Raw genomic sequence first — 25,318 nt, forward strand, 5'->3', positions numbered from 1 at the left:
ATTTGTGTAGGCACATGAAATCTAGCTAGGGACAAAACATCAGGCAGGCTCTCTATACATCAGAGCTGACCGCCTAAATCGGCATTATCGTATCAACTACTAGTGGCGCCTCTATCAAGAAATGGTCCAAGACATCTTCATCTGGTGGGGCACCCCTCAGATGGACCTATTTGCAACTCTTTAAAAAAACACACTGCCACCAGTTGTGTGCCATTCAGTTTCCATCATAGGAAGCCTGCAGGGTACATTTTGGTTGATGTGGAACTTGCTTCACTACACATCCCCCCGTAGTCTTAATGAATGAACGTTTTTTATTTAGTGCACGGCTACTCAATGAGTGTCCCGGCGCTAGGCATCAAAGAAAGGATGGGCAATCGAATGAGGGGTCTGATGTGGACAGTAGAATTAGAGTTTAAATAAATAGGTTTTCAGAGATTTTTTTTTTTAAATTGCCACATCTGTAATGGATCTCAGTTGGAGAGCCATCTGATTATTGAGCTTTGTGGCTAGAACCACAAAGGAAGCCCCTCCCCCACATTTTCTTCTAAAACGAGGGACTAATATAAGGCATGCATTACTTGAGTGCAACACCCTATCAGGTCTGTACTCGAGAATCCTCTTGTTCAAGTATCTGGGCCCGGTGTTGGGGAGAGCTTGATGAACTATCATTAAAGCTTTAAGCATGATTCGCTTACGGACTGGTAGGCAGTGTAGCTGTTCTCGAAAATGGGAAACTGAAGAGTGTTTAGGCAACTTGTATAGAAGATAGTTTACCTGAAGTCATTGTAATAGATAGTCTGGAATGGTTAGGTACAGTACATTGACGTTGTTTAGCCTCGTAAGAATCAGTTCCCTAAACACTGTTACCTGCGCATCACCTGGAAGAAAGTCCAGGAATTTCTTGGGTATTCTTCTTAGAATCTAGATGCAGGATTTCACTACTGCCACAATCGGGGCTTTGAAGGAGAGTTGTGTGTCAAACAGTATGCCCACATTTTTTGCCACCTTCGTAGAGGGGAGGGGGAGGGGTGGCAGAGTGTTGCTACTGTGCCAGAATCCGGTCCAACCTGGCAGGAGGTCAGGGCCACGTAACAGAATCTCGGTTTTGTGTGGATTGCAATGTGATTGGTTTGTTCTAAGCCAGCCCAACAGTGCATTTATACAGTGTGAACATTTGTTTTCCCCTATCTCAATCACCTTCATATATGAGAAATAGCTGTGTATCATCAGCATACGATATAACCTTAATGCAGAAATACTCATCGAGGAATGCCAGCGGACCATATAGACATTAAAAAGAGTGAGGTTCAAGGAAGAGCAACCCCCCATTTTTGAGGTTTCACCCTGAAGGAGCAGGGCTTCAGACAGACCACCTGATCTCTGTTTTTAACCTATCGTTAGCTGCATAAGATGCATCAAGACTGGGCCCAAGTCACTGTAATCACTCTGGATTGACAAAGGAGGGTGTGATGTGTAAACCTTCAGTGACTTTCACTCTGTCCCGGTTCCAGTTACCAATCAGGGCACATCTCCTCTCCCAGTTGCAGGGGCAGGAACATGTCTCCAGAATTCTAAAGACAACACAGAACAGAACCATAAAGGGAGCTATGAGATGGTTAAGGAAGAGTAAATAATATTATGGGTAAATTAAATTCAGTTGAGGATATGATCATATTGAAGACAACATAGCTAGAATGCGAAAACCAACGTGTTCCAAACCTACATCCATTAAAAACAAATATTTGCAATACAATAGGTCTCGCATTTGCGAGAGTTTAAGCTATTGGCATTGTAAATGACAATGCCTTTTATTTATCTGTTTTGATAATTAACACATAACTAAAAGGCATTGTCATTTCCAATGCCAATAGCTCAAACTCTTGTAAATGCGAGACCTATTTCATTTTTTTTTTTAAAAAGAAGCCGCTATTGTCTTGGGCTGCTTGGAAAGTGAAAGCGTGCATGGAGTGCTGAATATTGCGGGAAAGCATGTCGTGCCTAAAGTAGGAAAAACTCATTAAAGAAAATAGTGCTTACAGACTGAACAAGACAAGTCGTTTAACAACAGAAGTAAAAGGGTCAGTCCTCATGGGAGGTTACAAATGAAGACAAGGCAGTACTGAGGGACTAACACGCCTATTAACAAATCAGAAGCCAGCATTTACAAAGGACAGTGACACAAACCAATGAAAAATATGGATGGAGAGTGGGCGGAGCTTCAAATCCATACTCTAATACAGCAAACCTCACAGAGCAGTGCGTGTGCTGCCCATGCTCGACCTAAAAATCAAACTGAACCTCCCGAATAGGGGACAATGCCAAGGTGGTTCAGAGACTGATCCTTCCTCACATTTATGTAGGTAGTGCCCTCTTTTCAGGACTCATCAGAGATCTTGGCACCTCCCAAAGGAATCCTTCCATTCCACACTAAACAGCATTTGCACATGACAGACTCAACACAAGTGGAGAACATTACGCCTAAAGAAGCAACGCCTGCATGATCCTTGAAATCCCCTCATAACAAGAAACAAAAAGAAACAAAAAACTGCCAAAGTCTTCTCAGCTATACTTCGAGACTTTGCAAATCATTGCCTGAAGAACTAAGCCGTGCTGAAAGACCTTGAAGACGCAGCTGTTCAAGACACATCTGTGATCTCTGTAAAGTGCTCCAGTGCACTGTGGCTATGTCCACTCTCTACAAATACTACTTACATAAATACGTGGTGCAGCATGTAGCTGTTGTTCACATATTGCTTAACAAAACATTCAAATAAAGAAAGAAATATGAGTAGTGTAGATCCTAACATGACAGTGGTGCTAAACATACTTGAGGAGCATGGATACTGGCATAACTACTACAGGGGCTGTATGAACCAGGGCGATATACATGTTTGCGTGTCACTGGTGCTCTACATACTGGGAGTTTTGTTTCTAATTTTACATGAAGTACATACCCAGACAATGTAAGTCCTGGCATCACAATGATGCTTTACATACCAGGCCATATGGTTTATGGCATGACATTGTTATACAGACTCAGATACTAATGTTAATCACTAGGCTACAGCACTGCTGTTATACCATGCCACAGCAGGAAACACTCACATTGATATGAGTTTCCCCATGCCCCAGTATGTAAAACACAACTACCTCACGAGAAACCGCAACATCAGATTATGTACATAATAATAAAAGAAAACCAAGACAGCATAGCACTGGCTCTCACTATTGAAAAAAGGTAAACCCTTCCTACCTGAATCCAAATTCACATCCCGTAGTAGCGTGCTACTCACCGAAAAAGCACTTCGGGGTAGTAAGCGCTACATAAAATGCAATTACAATACAATACAATATGTCTCAATTTAACCACAGCTCTTCCTGCATGGAGGCCCTTCTCCTCTCTACAGCCTCCATGACTCCACTCTAACAAACCTGAAAGATATCCTACATGCTGCGGCTCATCTCACCATGTGCTTAAAGGAATTTAACCACATCACCCAAACTCTGAAGTACCTTCACTGCTTTCCCCGTCCGGTGTTTAATGTGTGCTGGTGGTTGACGGTGCTCAGTTCTGGCACTTATTTTTAAACACTGACCCTTATTTTATAGTTTACCACATGGTGGCACTTCAAGCCTACATTATTATCACAGCAAGCGTGGTTAGCAATTCAATGTATTAAAAGAAAAATTATAAAACTTGCACTTCCAGGCCTTCCCTACAACTTGGGGTGACCTGCAATAATCTTACATGACACACTTCTTTAAGTGTAATGATTAGGATGTGACACTTGAGCACTTTTTCACTGTACTTATTGTCACTCCTGTTTTACTGAAATGTGGACAGCCGCATATAAAATACTTTGACCTAGAGAAAAAGTAAAGATTTACTACTCTGCATAAATTGTTGGTCTCATGTGTTCCAGCTTATTCTCTCAAGTAATGTTGTTACTTTCTTTAACCTATCGTTTATGATTATTCCTTGATTGCAGAAGCAATTATTCTTACCCAACGGAACCAATTGTAGCTTTTTGCATAGATACCCAGGTTCTGATTGACACAGGGTTAGCCCATTCGTATTACACATAGGATGTGACTCTGGCACTTCCATAAAGCAGCAGTGCCAGGGGCTGAGTGGTGCCAGCTGCTGTAGAATTCCTGAGGCCTTGGTACTTATATATTTTTGCAAATTAAGCACTGCTCCCGCGATCAGTAACATAATGAAGACCAGCTGCACAAGCTACAAGGCCTTCAGAAACAGCATTCCAACATACATGGCCTTAACAATTGCCACCTGAGGGGCACATTGCCACACTAACATGGAAGACATGATCAAAGTAGATATGAAGAAGTGCACAAAATTAAAGACCAGAGGGAAAGCATTCTCAATCCGATCCCCATTAACTCAGAATTGCTACTGCACACCTGCAATTCATAAAGAAACTGAAGGCTCGCCATATTTAGGTCGAGCCTAGCGCAGCACGCATGCGTTGCTCTGTGAGAGGGCCTCTTGGATTCACGCCAGACTTTCTAAAAACTCGTGCGTGTGGCTTTCGATTTACCACACATTGTATTGACCTTTGCGTGTGGCTTTAAAAAATGAAAGCACGCAATTGGCCAAAGGCGACGAGGGATTCCACTTTCGGACGCACCCGTCCTAATTCTCGCACCTCCTACTGGAATACTACGACTGATGTGCACACAACTCCGCGTGCATTTCCTGATATCATTTCAAATAAAAAAATGTTTTTGATTCATATGTACATTACGCTTAGTGATGACAAATTGGATCCCTTTCATGATACCTACTTGAGGGTCTCCAAACATTGATGAGATGTTCCTTACCCGGTCCAGGGCCCTGTCAGGTTGGAATTATCACCGACAGAGTGACCTTTTGTTCTTATACTCGCCTAGTACAGCCCTGAATAGTCGTAGGCAGACTGTGCCACACGTGACGAAACACGTGTCGGCTGGTTCTCCGGTGTCCGTACAATAAAGGACACTACACATCATCGCCTGATTTGTCTAGTTACATAACTGTTACCATGTGTTTTATAAGCCTTTTTCTCCACAAACACTTTACGTGACGATAACAATACTATTGTATATTTATTTTAGAGTGTGCATGGGTATTACGTTTTTGCAAAGGCGGGTGCATGTTCCAACTTTTCTGTAAATGTTCACTTCCACGGCCTCCAGCTGTCGGGAGCGAGCAGCATTGCGCAGGGTGCCAGCTGCATTCCTTTGTGGCTCATTAAACACAGCGCGTTTCAAGCAGCTGGAACCAGACAACTTGTCTGTTAATGTGAAAACACTAGTTAGACTATTTGTGATTCCATCAGCATTATATTGACAACTGGAGGGAATAAGAATGCAGAACCTACAGTCATTAATCATGTTATATTTCAGGACTCTTTATTGATTTAATTCATCCTGTGACGTTTCGAGATCGAACTTGAGGTCAATCTCCCTATAGTTAAAAAACTTGGATTAAAAATGGTTACTGTGCTTTGAATTAACATGCATTAATTCCCTTCACATTAATACTTAATGACAGTCGTGTCTCCAAGCCTCAAAAGCCCCCAGAGTCAGAATAAGGAAGGCCGGAAGCGAGTGAATTAATTCTCCTCAGAGCTGTTTCAGCAGAAGCTGGCCGCTCCTTTCTGGCACGAGGCAGCGTGGCCGCCACTCGATCCTAGTCCAGGAAGAACAGCGGCTGTTTGAGGCTGGAGACCCGCATGGGCAGAGCACTGGGACACCCCATCAGCAGCCGCCTGTCAGCGAGATTTGTACCGTGAGGCACAACACAGCTGCCGCTCATGCCTCGGTTTGATACGCTGACTTCTCTGGGGAAACCTTGTTTTGCGAAAATAATGCGTCTCTTAAATTAGTTTCCAGCGTGTACATGTCAGTTATTATTTTTGCGTCTCAAAGTAAAGGTGTCTGATTCCCATTTTAAATCTGGTGTAGAACTTTAGATTAAGAGGTCTCTCTGCAGCTCACCGCAAGCGATATTGGCGAGGGGTGAGGGGGATGGCTCTCTGGATTTTATTCCACTAAATTTGACAGTCTACCATTGGCACCCACATACACAAGTGACACAGCTCTGGGTTGGTGTGTGGGGAGTGGGACGGGTGGGCTTGGGGCGTCTCTGAGTACCCATCTGCGTGGTGCTGTGTGGTCTCTTGAGTATAGGGGTACATCGGTTTGCCGCTCCTCAGCCCCTCCGACCGGTACCCATCAGTAGCATAGATACATGGAAAAGCTGATTGTCAGTTCGTTATAAACCCCGGCCATAAAAAGATCCTTAATACGGTGCTCTAGAATGTGCACCTGCCCCTGATTAGCAGGAGGTTTCATACAGTTTTTATTAAGAATTACAGGTTTCAAAGTCTGAGGATTGCATTTGCATGTTTGTTCCAAAGCATGTCTGCCCTCCTGCTCTTCACTCCTCCCCCCATGTCCCCCCAACACACTACCCTCGCTCCACAAATCATTCCTACGAAAACTAAGATTCCAAGCTCTGGGGTACTTCTGACCCCAGTTGACATAGAAAGCCAGGGATTTGGGCAATGGAATGAAGAATGATAGAAGCCCCTGGCCTGTGGGCACAGCGGAGAGAATCTTTGCCAGGCCGAGCTCTGTTGTTCCAAGCCGCTATTTTCAGAACCAAAAAGTAACCGTGGTTGTCAAGAGAGACCCCAAACACAGATGTGGAATGCCTGCTCACTGGGGGCTGAAGTTGAAAGATGGATGGGGGTAGCCATGTGGGATATGAGGACTGTGACTATTCAATGCACATTAATGGGGGAATAAATTAACCAATTTTTTTTCTAAATCTACCTCTTTCATGTCTACACAGGTTGGCATGTATGCACTGGGTCCTGTGCATTTTATTTGTCTGCATGGCATTCCGAATAAACTCTTCACTCCCTGACAGCACCCAGGATAATGTGCTGCATGTCTAAACACTTATAAAGTCCCAAAGGCGAGACCCATTGGCTATGCCAATGCTTGTTTTATCAATGCTTCTGTAACCTTCCATTCTCTGCCTCACTATTATCGTCCCAAAGCATTGGGCTCTCACCCTGCTGTTCAGTGCTCTACTGATTCACAGCTGGTTTTACACTATACAAGTCCCGTTAAATACATACATACTTGCATACATTCTGTAGCAAATTTCCCTTCTTTTAAGAGTGCTATTGATGTTTGATGCATTTCCTCTTCATATTAACCAAAATGTTAGAATGTTTTTGCATAAAAAGCACGATTTGGGCCACTTTATTGTTTCAATTTTGGGCTGAGAGGTGCCTCACCGGTGCTTAATTTGAAAGTGTACAGGGGGTCAACATTTGTATGCACTGCTAAAGGCTGGGATCACCAAATACCACAACTGCCTTGTTCCCAATCAAAGTCATACTTCTTTCCATCTCCCCATACACTTCCCTCTCTTTACCTCATTCTTGCAGGCTCTTTTTCATCCCTGATTTCTTCCTTTGTCACAGGTTCCCTGTCGTTGTTTTCTTCTTTCTGATTGTGTCACTCTTGCTCTGGGTCAATGTCTGATGATGAACATATCTCGCTCCCTACAAATCATTGCCATTACCCCCACCTGTATGAATTAAGCTCTGTGTCTCCCCAGTCCCCCTAGAGAGAACCGGGTTCCCGCAGCAATGCTCGCTGGCATGGTGCCTGGTTCTGGTACAGTTTTCAGAGTGGGGGTGCTGCTATCTAAAGGCTCCTCAAGTTGTATATAATTGATTCTTCAGGCTGACAGTATCACTGTCCTGATGATGATCCCAGTTTTATTGTGAACAATTCTATTAATATGTGTTACGGTTGTTGTTATGTATCATGCTTGTCCTATCATGCACAATTGAGAACAAGCAACCCTCTCTGTTTCGCCTGACTGTTTTTGTTTTTGTTTTGTTTTTATGTAAACTGTCACCTTGTCACTCTTTGTTGTGAATTTCGAATACAGGACTGTATCCCACTGGATATGGTGTTTGTCCCTTGACAGCATCTAATAATTCTGATTGTGGAAACTCAAAGCATTGCACAAAGAACAAGTGTGACAAGTGAGCCACGCCCATCCAACAGCAGAGTGGCAAGGGTGGTGCACTTTGGAGCACGCTGTGAACATACATTACTAAAGCATGGGGTAGTAGCACACTATCTTTAAAACAGTGCTTAATTTGAGTCAGTGGTTTCCTGTGTTCAGACACTGGTGCTTTTCATGAGCACCAGTTAAGGATGCATTCATTTATGGTGACATGGGGAGATTAAGTGATTTGCCCAGAATCACAGGCTGTTGAACCAATGAGGGGACTGGAACCAGGTTCCCAGCTCCGGAGTTGGCAGCTCTTGCCATTACACCACATCTTCCCACTTTCATGGTTAGTAGTTGGTGCTGTTTTAGGCAGCACTAACAGGAGAAATGGGCTGGTGCAAGCTGCCTCCTTACGAGAGCCCCGGCACTTATTATTTTTTTTTACAAATTAAATACTGAATTGCAGACAACACATTTTTCATTCAAATGACCACTACATTTTGACAGACATACAGTTTTACTTATAAAATTATATTGCTCACAAATGATAATGTGTGGACCGTGGATTTCAGCAAATATTTATCATATGTGTATCACCAAGTAAAGTGTTTTTACTCATTTACAATAACCCTCTCTTTTTTCTCACATTAAAAAAAATCATCTCATTTTATAGATAAGGAAATGTAATCACAAATATTCCGTTTAAAAGAATAAGCGGTAATTTGACAGAATAGCCTAAAATGCCCTGTGTTTGAACGCATTACACACGCAAAAATATAAAAACTAAATGGTAAATGCATATTTTTTGCTCAATCACTTACTGAACTCTAGCATGATTATTGGTGGTGGGAGGAGGGGTGGGGTTGCTGAGCCCCGCACCCTTACTTCCAGCGCCTATGCCTGGTGCACTGTGGTCTGTGGGGCTGGTTTGGATTTCCACTCTGCCATTATTGTAGGCGCTGATGGAGCAAGGATTCGCACGTAAAGCGAGTTGCTTGTATCAAGAACATCAATTAATGTTAATAAGTATAACCAACATGTACGTGTTACTAATCTTGCACATTTCTACATTACACGGGGTGTCCCAGTAACGCTTGCTTATGTGTTTACTTATCCTAAAACGCTTGTCACTAAAATGGCCGCTGCTTAGCGGGAATTTCGTCTGCGCATGCGTAGGTCACACTCACGTGACGTGACGTATTCGCAGTTCTGGTGGGAACTTTTCGCACTTGCGCACTAGCTTCAAAATGGCTGCTTTGTGCTCTCACATGCCAAAGTTTGCCCTGCAGCTTTTTGCACTGCTGTTCGTTTTGCACTAACATTAATGCTATAGTTAAAATAAAGTAAGGGGAGTCATATAGGGATTCCTGGTATACAGTGTATTCATTTATTTCTATGTTCTAAATTGTTTTCCATTACTTTTCATGTGGCGAGTCTTTTGGGCCGAGGAAGTACATGAAACTCCATCTTAGATGTCCCTACTGCGCATGTCACCCTGGCAGAGGGAAGAAAACCTTGTACCAGTGGAACTCAGGCAGCTGGCAGCCACAGTCAAGATGCTCATGAGAACCGACCTGCGACCCAGCAGGACGAAGCTGAACTGTACTGCATTTGTAACAATTGTATATTAAATTGTATGCACCATTGTTAGGTAGAGCACATATCCTGGGAACCCCAAATGCAATAGGCGGTCCCAAAAGATGTAAATTGGGGCTTGTAAAAGTCTAATCCTGGTTGGTGTGTTGACCTGTCCTACTTGAGGACCAATCGAAATTGGGGATTCTTACACTTGCAACATTTGGGGGGTGGTACACTGACCCAAAAACAGTATAACTAGCCTAGGGTTAGCTAGAGAAATTGTCCAACTTGTCCGAATAGCTGACCTGTCACTGACCCAACGCACTCAATAGCTGATAGATACAGAGAGCTGCGGAGCACTCTGTCCGTAATTTCCATAGACCCAAGCGGAGTTTTAAGAACCTTAAGTGCTGGCGGAGCACTTTGCTGGGGAATTCGATAACCCAATCGGGGTTCTGACTGATAGCTGCAGAGAGGGTGTAGAGCAGGCGTTGCTACCGAACTGCGGGTGCTGGTCTTTCCTTGATGGTCCTGTCCTGATCCTAATCTGGTTTTCCTGTCCTGTCCTGGGGTGTCCATTCTGCACCTGCTGACCTACTGGCGACTGTCCTTCCTTGGGGTTTCTCCTGTCCTTAACAACTGACCCGTGGCCAGGGTTGGTCTTCACACCGTACTAGGTAAATATAGTGCTGGGGAACCTATTCTGCATCCTTCATTCTTTTTCTTTGCTTTAATAAAGACGTGATCTTGCATATTGATTTTCCATGCTTTCTTTCTGCACTGATAAATGAAAAGTCATACATTATAGTTGTTATACTAGCATGTTCCATTTTTCCCCATCCTTTAAGTACGTTCCTGCATACAGTTCATGAAATATAGATGTTCCTTTTTCTTTACCTTCCTTTGGCTGAATGAAATGATTGCTCTGGAATATTAGCGTGTTCCACTTTTTTCCCTTCCCCATAGTTACACGTTACTTTTCAAGTTTCCATAGACTGATTAAATTTCCCGTGCCTTGCCCACTTTTGCAAGGATATATATAACACTGTGATATTCTAGCATGTTCCTTATTTTTACCCGTCCTTTAGTCACTCCACGTCTAGTCTAAATTCCCGAAATTGCTTACTAGCATGTTCCCTGTTCTTACCTTCCTTTAGAGTCCTAAATGGTTGGTCTTATTTACTTCCTATATGGATATGTGCTCTTTATAATCTTAGTTATTGACAGTCTACTTGCTGTAAACCTTATGCTTTCTGAGTCAGATGAATTTTAGATAAAGGTTTTTTAAACTTTCCGAGTCCGTGGTTATTATACGAGTGCAAATAGAAAAAGGTATTTCGTATTTTGGTGTCTGCCTTTCTTTTACAGCTAGCTCCCTGATCCATTGTGGTCATTAGGTACCCGTAGCAGTGGAGTGGTAAGTCGGGTACATTGGAAATAAAATAGGAAGGAACAGGGTTACTGGTAGTAGAGTGTAAGGTTACCCAATTTACAAATATGGTATAATTGAATTTATGGGCCCAAGACGTATATGGTAAAATTATAGTCGGGTGACCTGCGCGCTCTGTCAGTAATTTTCTGGTAGCAGGGGTGATGGTTAGGGATTAGTTAAAGGTAGGTAGGACTAGTTAGGATAGGTAGATAGGTTATTTGCTGCTAAACTGTGAACATTTTGCTGCTAAATTGATCGAATGTACAATTGTTGTTTTATTGCTTTGAGAAATTATGAGATGTTTAAAATTCTTTTCTTATTGATATATTGATATATGTTTTAACAAAACTCGTTAGTGATTGTTATATGTTTGTCTGGAATCCCCGGGGGCAGAATAGCGGGTGGTGAAGAGAATCCACGTCGCAAGTGAGGTCACTTACTAGAGGAAAATTGGTGCAGGTTAGGCAGAACTGGAAGCACTAATTAGGGTTTTCTGTATAAATGTATGAATGAATGGTAGCAAAGAGTTCGCTGGCAAAACTTCTATTGTGATATAACCTAGTAAGGGTCACACGGAAGGAGTAGCAGGTTCGTTTAAGCTTGATTGGTAGCAAAGGAGTTCACTAGTGAAACTTTTGGCTTAGTATATATCCCAAAGCCTCTATCTCCCATTTGCACTCGTATAATAACCACATTGTGTATCACCAAGTAAAGTGTTTCTACTCATTTACAATAACTCTCTCTTTTTTCTCACATTAAAAAAAATCATCTCATTTTATAGATAAGGAAATGTAATCACAAATATTCCGTTTAAAAGAATAAGCGGTAATTTGACAGAATAGCCTAAAATGCCCTGTGTTTGAACGCATTACACACGCAAAAATATAAAAACTAAATGGTAAATGCATATTTTTTGCTCAATCACTTACTGAACTCTAGCATGATTATTGGTGGTGGGAGGAGGGGTGGGGTTGCTGAGCCCCGCACCCTTACTTCCAGCGCCTATGCCTGGTGCACTGTGGTCTGTGGGGCTGGTTTGGATTTCCACTCTGCCATTATTGTAGGCGCTGATGGAGCAAGGATTCGCACGTAAAGCGAGTTGCTTGTATCAAGAACATCAATTAATGTTAATAAGTATAACCAACATGTACGTGTTACTAATCTTGCACATTTCTACATTACACGGGGTGTCCCAGTAACGCTTGCTTATGTGTTTACTTATCCTAAACGCTTGTCACTAAAATGGCCGCTGCTTAGCGGGAATTTCGTCTGCGCATGCGTAGGTCACACTCACGTGACGTGACGTATTCGCAGTTCTGGTGGGAACTTTTCGCACTTGCGCACTAGCTTCAAAATGGCTGCTTTGTGCTCTCACATGCCAAAGTTTGCCCTGCAGCTTTTTGCACTGCTGTTCGTTTTGCACTAACATTAATGCTATAGTTAAAATAAAGTAAGGGGAGTCATATAGGGATTCCTGGTATACAGTGTATTCATTTATTTCTATGTTCTAAATTGTTTTCCATTACTTTTCATGTGGCGAGTCTTTTGGGCCGAGGAAGTACATGAAACTCCATCTTAGATGTCCCTACTGCGCATGTCACCCTGGCAGAGGGAAGAAAACCTTGTACCAGTGGAACTCAGGCAGCTGGCAGCCACAGTCAAGATGCTCATGAGAACCGACCTGCGACCCAGCAGGACGAAGCTGAACTGTACTGCATTTGTAACAATTGTATATTAAATTGTATGCACCATTGTTAGGTAGAGCACATATCCTGGGAACCCCAAATGCAATAGGCGGTCCCAAAAGATGTAAATTGGGGCTTGTAAAAGTCTAATCCTGGTTGGTGTGTTGACCTGTCCTACTTGAGGACCAATCGAAATTGGGGATTCTTACACTTGCAACATTTGGGGGGTGGTACACTGACCCAAAAACAGTATAACTAGCCTAGGGTTAGCTAGAGAAATTGTCCAACTTGTCCGAATAGCTGACCTGTCACTGACCCAACGCACTCAATAGCTGATAGATACAGAGAGCTGCGGAGCACTCTGTCCGTAATTTCCATAGACCCAAGCGGAGTTTTAAGAACCTTAAGTGCTGGCGGAGCACTTTGCTGGGGAATTCGATAACCCAATCGGGGTTCTGACTGATAGCTGCAGAGAGGGTGTAGAGCAGGCGTTGCTACCGAACTGCGGGTGCTGGTCTTTCCTTGATGGTCCTGTCCTGATCCTAATCTGGTTTTCCTGTCCTGTCCTGGGGTGTCCATTCTGCACCTGCTGACCTACTGGCGACTGTCCTTCCTTGGGGTTTCTCCTGTCCTTAACAACTGACCCGTGGCCAGGGTTGGTCTTCACACCGTACTAGGTAAATATAGTGCTGGGGAACCTATTCTGCATCCTTCATTCTTTTTCTTTGCTTTAATAAAGACGTGATCTTGCATATTGGAGTAGCAGGTTCACTAATGTTTGTGTGAAGAGTAGGCAGAAGGGATCTACTCGCAGTATTTGAAAAGTAAAAAGAAGAAGTTTACCTGCAGTGGAACAAATCTTTTCTTTATAGACACTCAAGTACAGTGGCGAATGTGTTTCCGTTGTAAATTAAATAAAGCACTTGCACTTTAAGGGGTAGGAATCGAAGTGTTTCTTACCTTGTGAAGGAGGGAGTCAGTTGCGGAGCTGCGCTGACGTCACTCAGTGCCGCGCTGGTATTGGTTGAGACAGCGGGTGTGTAGCTGAGACGGAATTGTAAAGGTGGGGTGAGCACAGGAGCGTGAGAACTCGTATGCGAGAAACGCCGCGCACCCATTGGTCGAATTATTTTGAATTCAAGCATTTGATTGGTTGCAGAAAAATAAAAGACGCTTTTTTGATTGGAAGTGATTTTGTAAACAAAGTCGCTTGTGGGAAAATTATATGTGGCATCCGTCTAATCCACAGACTAGACCTGATCCAAAATATATAGGTTTTGGAAAAGATAAGTGGAAAGGTCGTAAAAGCGTTATGTACGGAGTAAAGAGGAAAATGACCTTGGTAAGCAAAGTGAAGAATTATTTCAAAAGAGACAAGCCTATCAAAACTAGAGACGGAGTTGTCATTCCACCACCTAATACTCCCGCATCATTTATGATGTTTGACAGAGGATACCATGCTTGCGTATGGTTGGAAAATTGGGTGGAATATACAAAGAATGACGGAATTTTGGCATTTCCGTTAGACGGTACATTTAATAGTAGGATTCTGTTCAATCTGAGGACCCGAATGAATGATTTACATCCCAGACCTAGACTAACCCAATACGAGGCCTTAGAAGAATGGGAGATAGAGGCTTTTGAACGAGACAGACCCAGAATGGACAAGGGATTGACAAAGTGGTATCAAAAAGTAAATAAAGAAACCCGAGAAAGCAAAATGAAAAAATGGAGACATAATATGATAGTAGAAGGACTGTACCCTGTAATCACCCTAGAAGCGCCAATGGGAGAGAAAAGGACAGAGAAAACAAAACATTTGATGACCAGTGGGGGATTCAGATGATGATTATTTGGAGGAATTGTTAATGAAGAATCCACCTCCTTATAATGAAGGATCAAGACCAGTAAGTGCAAGAGACGCCTGTCTAATACCTCCTTATCAGGAGGAGCCGAGACCTTTAAGCACAGGGAATCCATTCCTAGAACCTAACTATGGTGAGGGACCAAGTATGACACTTCCAACTGCCCCGAATTATATTCCTACCCTAACTCTGCAAATAGTGCATGAAAGAAGCCTGGAAAAAGGACTGCAAGAGAGAGCGCGGGAGGCCATAGCTAAACAAAGAACAGAATTAATTCAGAAAATCTCCCAACTAAATACAAGTCCTGAAGCCTTGACAATCCCAGTAACTATTGGACCAGTTGTTCCTTTGTACGGGGATAAGCAGAATAACCCGAAGACTCCAATGATTACCCCATCTGTAGTAAAACCGAGAAAAGAGCCTTTAATTATAGATGATCAGGCAAGTGAATGTCTATTTGAGATTTCATTGATGGATTTACCGATAAGGGAACCAGAAAGGGGTTCACGGAGGAAGAACACTCCTTTCAATTCAGGAGAAGTGCAGATTGAATCAGCTTCTGGTACTAGAAGTGCCACAGTAGTGACTCCTGAAGAAATTGAAAGATGAAGTCGAGAATTAGAGAAACAAAATCCTCAGTCAAAACCATTAGATATATACAAATTAAGAATAGAATTGGAAGAACTGATGGCTGGAAATGTGGGGTTAGACAGACTGAATACCTTTACTGAGGAAGAATTGCTGTTTATTTGCAAAAGTATCACCCGTAATACCAGAGTGTTCCATGAGAAATTAATGGACACCGCGGCTAGTATGGGAATAGATATTGGTAAATCTAAAGTATTGCAAAAACCCTACAGAGCAGAGTTCTCAGACAAAGACTTAGAAAACATGAATGTGTCAGGGAAAAAGGTGCAGATCAGAGAATTATTAAACCTGTTGCAAAAATGGGGAGAATTAGAAAAATGGAAAGCCAGGTGGGCAAAGAAAAAGGAGGAGATTAGATCAAAACAGATGGCTTCCGAGTATGTCTTAAAAGAAGCAGACAAGGCAGAGAAATTATATCCTATGCGAGAAGTGCCAGGTGGAAAATATGTACATGTTCCATGGTCCCGACAGGATATTGTGTCCTTTACCAATGACTTCCCAAAATTACGAGAAGAACCTGTAGATTGGTACAGACAGGTAGAAAGGTTTGTGAAGGTTCGGAAATGCCTCTGGAAAGATTTGGATGGTTTCTTTGACATTGTAGTTCCCGTAGATTTGTGGACAGAATGTAAAATTGCTATTGATTGGCCTAGTGAGGAATTCCCGAGGGACCCTAACACAGGGGCTCCTTCACCCGTGGTAATGAAAAAGTACAACCAGGTAATGTTGCATCTCAAAGGAAAAGTGCCTGCAAAGGAAACTGATTGGACCCGAATAGATAGAACTACCCAGAATAGAGATGAAACTGTGCACTCCTACTATGAACGACTGTTACAGGTGTTCAAAACGTACAGTGGCCTAGATAACATAGAAATGAAGGACATGACCCATTTCATTTATAGATTTGTGCTAGGGTTAAGGCCTGAGATTTCACAATGGATCAAAGACAATAAGATCTGTTGGCAGTCTAAACCAATTGATGAGGTCCTGAAGTACGCCAAATATTGTGAGGATGAGATGGCAGACAAACGAAAAGCATTAAAGGAAAAGGTCATGTGGGCACAGGTAAAGTTGGCAGAACAACAGGAACAACAGCTAAATAAATTGACCAGTAATCAAATTCAAATTTCAAAGCTTTATTCGACATTTGTCATAAAAGCATCCTCCTAACCCAAATACAATAAATACTATGTCTAAAAATATTTCCTAAAACACATATTAAACAATGACAGTCGAATGCTATACATATAAAAAATACCATTATATTTTCCATAATTCATAAAAATTCTTGACAATTCATATAACAGAATGGATAAATGGTGGCACCAAATTCAATTTACTATATTTGACATAGAGTACGAGTGCGGATTACCCACGCCCAAGCAAGAAATTTTGCTACGGCAACTACATATGGAGCTGAACAGTCGGTTTCTAGTATTCTAAGAGCTATTGATTGGCTACGGGTACCCATGTTTAAGCACAGTGATTTTAACCATTTGCGCCTAGGGCTAGTATACAATGGGCAACAGAATAACAAATGGGAAATGTGCTCTACTTGATTCTTACAAAAATAGCAGTGTTCATCCCACGATGGGGACCAGTGTTTCTTGAACGCATTCACAGGTAATGTGCCTATGCGGAACTGAAAATACAGTTTCCTGTCATATGGACGTTCAAATATATCCCAATATAATTCACAAGACGGGTACATTTTTATGTCCAAAAAACAAGATGACAATTTTGATTGGGATCTATTACAGAACATTGTTGTATACACCATTTCCCAATATAATTCTTTCAGTTTTGCTTTTGTAGGAAAGCTAGCCACATCATTAGAGCCCCATAAATAATCCAATTTTAGCTTTGCAAGAAGACCCCGTAGTTCTTTTAGCCATTCAATGCAATGAAATCGATCAAACTCAACAACATCTGCCAAAGCTGAAGCGTAATGATTTAGCTCTGGAGTCACCATCAGGCGTCTCCAATATAAGAGTGGTCGTAGCCTGGCAATATCCTCAATGTTTTTCCTGCCAAGGTCCAATTTCAATGGAATTGTGGGTGTGCTTTGGGGGACCATTACAAGCCCTCGCAAGAATCTATTTTCTGCACGTCCCAGCTCTCCCAAATTTGAAAACCCCCATAATTCAGAACCATATAAACAAGCGCCCAATACTTTCATATTATAAATTTCAAGTGCACAATTTACCGGCTTAGTTAACGAGGCTCGATGTTTTAGAGCAACTGCGCCTGCGAGCTGGTTAAACTTCAAAACTGTCGTATTTATGTGCGATTTCCACTTCATGTTACCCTGTAAGATGATACCTAAATAAGAAAAAGCATCCACTTTCTCTAGGGGAATACCTTTGTATTTTATTACACCTTTAAAAGTGGAGTGTTGATTTAGGCACATAAATTTAGTTTTCGTGGTATTCAATTCAAGACCCCTATTGTCACAAAATTCTCCAAAGGCGTCTACCACTTTTTGAAGACCGCTCGGTGTGCGTGAAAGTAAAAGCGTGTCGTCCGCAAACATAAGGACGGGGACACGGGAGCCTGCTATGATTGGGGCATCACTTGAGAGTCCCTTTAGATGATCAACTATGCCATTTATATAAATTGAGAATAATGTTGGTGCCAAGACACATCCTTGTCTTACCCCTCGTTCTACTGGAAATGGGTCTGTAACTTCTCCCTGCTTGCCCCACCTAATTTTGGCAAAATTATTTTCATGGAGGCGAACTAGGAGGGTAAGGAGTTCCTGGCTTAGTCCTACATCAGCCAGGGTCTGCCACAATTTTTCTCTAGGGACCAGATCAAACGCTGCTTTTAGATCCACAAAAACGGCATACAATGACCCCTTTTTTAGTGTGACATTTCTCCAATAGATGGTTATGAAGTATAGTACTTGGTCAACACTACTAGTCAGGGGGCGAAACCCTGCCTGATAGGGTGAAAGTATGTCCCCTTCATCAATCCATTGCTGCAGTTTGTTTCGGACTAGGCGCCCCATTAGTTTTTGGGCTGTGTCGATTAAACTAATTGGTCTGTAATTTTTGGCTAGGGTTTTGTCCCCTTTTTTAAATATGGGGATAATTTCTGCTCCCTTCCAAGATGCAGGTACCTCCCCTCCCATCGCTACAGCATTGGCCAGCATTTTAAAATAGGTACACCAGGATTTCCGGTCCGATAGAAATATATCAGCCGGAATTCCATCCATACCAGGGGCTTTTCCCCCCGCTATACAATCCAATGCTTTACTAACATCCATTTCATTAAAAATTTCGAGTTTGAAATAGACAGGAGGTGGGGGTTCAATGGAGATGTAGGCTGAGTTTCGAGCATACTGTGGTTGGAAATACTCAGTCCATTCGTGTTTAGCAACGTGGTTTTGTGGCTGAGCAGCTATCCCTCCCCTTTCCCATTTTACCAGGGACCAGAATCGCTTAGAGTCCTTGGCGGCACAGGCCTCCTTCAAGTCCTGCCAGCATTCCTCATCCCAACGTTTCCTAGCCTGCTTCTGAGTCTGCCTATAATTATCCCTAGCCCTCCTAACTGCTATGACATTGCCTGCTCTCAATTCTGTACTTAAATTGAGTCGTGCCAACCTGCAACTCTTATCATACCATCCTTGCCTGGGTTGTTCTTTTTTGGTTTTATTCAAATTTACTGTTTTAATAAAAAAGCTTTGGATGTTACAAAAGAGGTTTTTATGTGCCTCCATCATATAATCTTGAAAGTTGGGCTTTCCACAGTGGGACTTAATGTTATTTACTTCATCGACTACTATTTTTTTGAGGGTCTCGAGTTTTACTGGATCTTCTAATAACATTCTCCATTTCAGATGTCGTTGGTTGTTTGAACAAACAACATCTTGCGTGACCATTTCATTTATATTAGTAGACACTATACTCTCATTATAGTAGTTAAGGGTCAGGCATAGAGGGTTGTGGTCACTTTCTAATCTCTTTTCCACGACCATATCTACCATTTTATTCCAGGCCCTTACATCCAGTAGTAAATAGTCAATTCTACTACCTGCTCGACCATTATCAAACGTGTTATTCCCTTCTAAATCAGAGGGCGAGCGTCCATTTACTGCTCTTAAACCTTTTGCTAGACAGAGACTCTTTAGCTGAATTGCCACTGAGCTCCATTTTTTAATAACAGGCACCTCTAGCTGGGGTATACCCCACTTCACATCCTCCTCTTCAGATAAAATCCTGTCCTCTTCGCCCAGAGGTTCAAAGGTGGCATTAAAATCTCCGCCTACTATTACATGAGATTTTACTATTATCACTTCTATATTCTCCTCCAATATTGTTACGACCTCTGAGGATTTGCCACTGCCAACTCCCCTGGCATAAACATTATATAAGACAAGTTCATGGCCGTTTTCCCAGCTGATATCAAGAGCTATGATATCATTGGATGGTACGGGTCTTTGTTTTATGGAACAATTCAATGATTGACGAACCCAAATTAACAAGCCTCCTGAGGGGCGTCCCAAACGATTTCTAGTTGCTGACATATGGAAGTTTAAATACCCCAGTCGAAAAGTTGGAGTCACTGACCAGGTTTCTTGGAGCATGATTATATCAAATTGATCAATGAAGTCCCCCCACTCTGGTATGGTTATTTTATTTGCTATGCCTGCTATATTCCATGACACAAGAGATAGTGGTGTAGTCACTTGAAATGGCAACACCTGGCTCTTCTCAATATTATTTGCAAATACTTCACGTTCTGCAATTACTGTTTCTCCATCCCTCAATATTGTTTTACTTTCTTTTGCCTCTCTAACTCGGTTTAAACCCTCTAAATCTGCCTCTAACACTCCTTGGACAGAGATTGGGGGTTCCCTAGGGGCTAACTTCCGATTGCTCGACTGTGTACATCTCATATTTTCTGTCCTTCCATTATTTTGGATTAACTTCTTTTTGGGAGAGACAGGTTCACAACATTCGAGTCAGTCGCACTCGTTTAGATCGGATAAAGCCGAGTAGCGATTTGCCAAATTTAGTCCCCAATCACAGGTAGGGCCACCCCTTGCCCTTCTATTTCCCACTACTGCCCACTTAGTTCTCAATATACTTGGCTTGGCTACGAGTCCTCTTCTAGTGTAGAAGAAATCCAACATAAGTGGAACTATTTCTGCCGTTCTGCGTTGTGGGGGAAAAATGTTATGCAAAATATCCGGTAGTACCTCAGGGCCCTTAAGGTTTAATACCACGCAGTCACCTGCAAATTTCTTCGGTTTAGTCCCTATCCACTTTACCCGTCTCGCTGATAGCAAGTCTTCTAGTAGCTTTTCTTTTCCCCAGGGAGATATGTGCATGTTGTTACTTAACCACTGCGAGGCGTTATTTAATAGGGAATCTGGCGACTCATTCTGGCCTATTTTCAGTGGTGGGACATTAGCGAGTACTAATATCAATGGTGAAGCTTCTACAATTAGCTCCATGGGACTCGTTTCAGAATTAGGATCAGGGGATATAATATTCTCCCGAGTTATCGGAGGCTCTGAGACTATATAGTTGCTAGGGTCATTACTAGATCTAGAACTAATTGGCTGGGTAAGTACTGGAATATCTTCTGTTCCCCCTACGGTGTTTCCCCCCATTGCAATTCCCGTCACTTGTTTTTCATCAATTTTACTTAGTACCAGATTCGGTATCTCTCCCACACTATCATTTGTTGTTTTTAGAAGGGTCTCTAGTTTATTAACTTTATCAGTTAATTGGTCTATTTTAGATATAAGGGGTTTGATTAGCCGGGATATCTTAGCTTCTAACATGCCCAAAAATGTACTTGATAACATGTCATCCCATCCTGTATTACCATTCCCTTCCTCCCTTATTCCTTCTGAGACACTCTTGTGTTTGTTTCTAGGGAGGTTTATTGGTTTGTTCCTACTAGACCGGAGACCTTCTCTTTTGGGAGGGACTTTTGTGGACCCTCCTGTTACTCTTGATGCAGGTACAGGCAACTGGGGGGAAATACTCTCCTTATCTAACCCTGATTCATTACAGGACATATTTAACTCATCCCCAATTAATAGATCTACATTTGAATCTGGTTGTGCAACATTTGATGTCATAGAGACATTTAACACTAAACAATCATTTGTCTCTTCCGCATGTAGATCTATGAAATTTATTTCATCAGGGTCCGGTTGGGTTGAACCATGGTTTTCCAGTTGAGCACATGGAGGAGAGTCATTAAGCCCCAGGGAAGACCTCCGTTCATTATTCATTTTTGTCACCACTTGGACTAGATAATTGTCCATGGTGTTGGCAGGAGTGACGGGGATCTTCTGTTTCGACATATGGGAGCCTCTTAAGCCTAATACGATATTGCAAGATGTAAAATTATTACCGTAGGCAAGATTTTAGGATTTAGGCACTTTAACAGTTAATAACAACTGTCCGAGGAAACAAGTGACTCACGGCACAGCAGATGATAGATTCCCGGCCCAGTCCAGTCGTGGACAGTCTTGGACTGTCTTAGACTGTCCGCCCTTTGTCCGGGCTTCGTCCGGGCGTCCCGCACACGCGTCCCGCTATGCGTCAGTGATATGTATTTATAGGAGGAGCAAGGGGCGGGAAGAGACTCCAGGTGCGCTACGGTGATCCTGCGCGGAACCCTGGGTCTCGCAGTCCCTGCCCCTGTTGCAGCAGCCTTACAGTCGCCTTCACTCCAAATATGCCCCTCCTCACAGGTCAGCAGGCGGACGGTGGGTTACTCAGGCAGAGTCACGGTCTGGCAGAGATACGAGCGGCACCCGCGAAGCGGGGGCCGCGTGCTGTTTGTAGAACAGGACAGCCAATCAGGGAGGCGCAGGGGTGGGAAGAGACTCCAGGTGCGCTACGGTGATCCTGCGCGGAACCCTGGGTCTCGCAGTCCCTGCCCCTGTTGCAGCAGCCTTACAGTCGCCTTCACTCCAAATATGCCCCTCCTCACAGGTCAGCAGGCGGACGGTGGGTTACTCAGGCAGAGTCACGGTCTGGCAGAGATACGAGCGGCACCCGCGAAGCGGGGGCCGCGTGCTGTTTGTAGAACAGGACAGCCAATCAGGGAGGCGCAGGGGCGGGAAGAGACTCCAGGTGCGCTACGGTGATCCTGCGCGGAACCCTGGGTCTCGCAGTCCCTGCCCCTGTTGCAGCAGCCTTACAGTCGTCTTCACTCCAAATATGCCCCTCCTCACAGGTCAGCAGGCGGACGGTGGGTTACTCAGGCAGAGTCACGGTCTGGCAGAGATACAAGCGGCACCAGTAATCAGAATCAAGGCCCCGGGGGTGGGGGAAAGCCCAGAGTAAAAATGAGCAGAGAGGAGGCCAAAAAGAAGTTGCCCTGTCACGGATGCGGACAGATAGGTCACTGGAGAGACGAGTGTCCACATGTACAGAATGGTAATATTCAAATAACTGATTTAAATCCACAGACGCAGAATGGTAAGTACAGGGTAGTACAGGACCTGCGCAAGGTTAACAAGATTGTGGTTCCTTGTTGTCCTGTCGTGCCAAACCCTGCAGTGATTCTATACCAAATCCCCTGGAATGCTGGATGGTTTACCGTCATTGACTTATGTCATGCATTCTTTTCAATTCCATTGCATCCAGACAGCACATTTATTTTCTCATTTGAGTTCGACAGTCACGTGTACGTCTGGAATCGCGCACCCCAGAGGTATACAGAAAGCCCCTCATTCTTTAATCAGATTCTGAAAAAGTGCCTTGAGACCCTAATTTTGCCCGGAAAGTCAGTTTTGGTGCAATACATAGACGACCTTCTGGTGGCGTCTAAAAGTCGGAGAGACTGTGTGACTGACACAATTGCCTTACTGAACCATTTAGGTGAAGAGGGGCATAAAGTATCACCAGAAAAACTGCAATTCTGTACCACATCAGTGAAATATCTGGGGCACCAGATAGAGAGAGGTATCAGGAAAGTCACCACAGAAAGAATCAGGATAATTCGGAACATGGAATTGCCAAATACCCAGAAGAAAATCAGAATGTTCCTTGGAGTTGTAGGGTACTGTAGGCAGTGGATTGTGGGATTTGCAGTCTTAGCAAAACCATTGATAAAAATGACAAAGAAAGGAGCAAGTGACCCAGTAGAGTGGGGAAACAACCTGTACAACACAACTTTTACAACGCACTACCATTACAACGAAACTTTTACAACGCAACATCCATTACAACGCATGTTTTTACAACGCAGTCATTACAATGCATGACACTACAACGCACACCACTACAACAAATGCCATTACAACTCAGTCATTACAACGCATACCATTACAAGGCATAACTTACCATCCAACACTTACCCTACTGTTGCACCCCCTGGAGTTAGAATAGTAATTTTTACCCCTACACTATCCAACACTTACCCTACTGTTGCACCCCCTGGAGTTAGAATAGTAATTTTTACCCCTACACTATCCAACACTTACCTTACATGCAATGTAATGTAATGCGTTGTAATGGTATGCGTTGTAAATGTAGTATGCGTTGTAGTGGAATGAGTTGTAAAGGTAGTTTCAAAGAATTCGTTCTAATGGTATGCTTTGTAATGGTGTGCGTTGTAATGGATGTTGCGGTGTAAAAAATGCGTTGTAAAGGTAGGCGTTGTAAAAGTATGCGTTGTAACGTCATACATCCGTAGAGTGGGATGATGAAAGCATGACAGCGTTTACAAAATTAGGAGACTGTCTCTGTACTGCTCCTGCCTTAGGAATGCCCGATTACTCAAAAGACTTTGCATTGTTCTGTGACACACGAGATAATTGTGCACTTTCAGTCCTGACCCAAATTCATGGTTTGATTCGACGTCCAGTGGCATACTTTTCTTCCACATTGGACCCAGTAGCAGCTGGATTACCTGGATGTCTGAAAGCTGTAGCTGCAACCTGCCTGAGTCTTGAACAGAGTGAGTCCATTGTTATGGGACATCCAGTAACTGTGTATGTTCCACATTCTGTTGTAATTTTACTGACAAGGACAAAAACCCAGTATCTCACACCTAGTCGGCTGACTAAGTACGAGAGGATCCTTGTAGGTGCAGGAAATGTAACCATCAAACGATGTAACATTTTTAATCCAGCTACCTTACTACCCAGCTCATTTGCAAAGGAGGTGAGGGACGAATTTGCACATGATTGCATTGACTTGACTGAGTTCAGCACCAAGCCACGCCCAGACATCAAAGAGAACCCTCTGTATAGTGAAGATTATGAGTTGTTTGTAGACGGCTCATGCATGAGACATGAGGACGGTGGCCTGAGCGCTGCCTACTCAGTGTGCACTCTAGAGCGTCCAGTGGAAGCATCCTATTTGTATGGAGTTAAGTCTGCACAAATAGCCGAATTAATTGCATTGACAAAAGCTTGTAAATTTGGGAGAAATTTGAGAATAACCATATATACTGATAGCCAGTATGGTTATGGGGTTGTGCATGACTTTGGCCAATTCTGGCTACAGAGGGAGTTCCTGACTTCTTCAGGCACCCCTATCCGAAATGGAAAATACGTGCAGGATTTACTGGAATCAATCCAGTTACCAAAAGAATTGGCTGTGGTCAAGTGTGCTGCTCACAAATCTGGCGATGACAATGTGACAGCAGGTAATCGATATGCTGACCAGTTAGCTCAACATTGTGCAAAATACTGAATTTCAATCAATATAAAGGTTGGGGGAAACGGAAACAGCTGCCAACTTTTGATGCTAGAGGGAGTGAATACATGGGAGGAAGTGAGAGACTTACAGGAAGCAGCAGAACCACAGGAGAAACAAAGATGGAGAAACTTTGGTTGTCATAGGAGAAATGCAGATGGTGTCATTGTTTACCTTGATGATATGCCTGTGTTGCCAGACTGTATGCTTGCTCCTATGGCTAGGCTGACACATGGAAATACACATGTAGGCAGAGATGCAATGATTCGCATGTTCCGCCAGACATGGTTCAATTCGAAATTCAGAAGTGTAGCAGAGGCACTCTGCCAGAGGTGTTTGACCTGCCAACAATTTAACCCTGGAAAGAAAACCATAGTGCTACCAGG

Source organism: Lissotriton helveticus, chromosome 9 (genome assembly GCF_964261635.1).
Source record: "Lissotriton helveticus chromosome 9, aLisHel1.1, whole genome shotgun sequence".
Classification (NCBI taxonomy): Eukaryota; Metazoa; Chordata; class Amphibia; order Caudata; family Salamandridae; genus Lissotriton; species Lissotriton helveticus.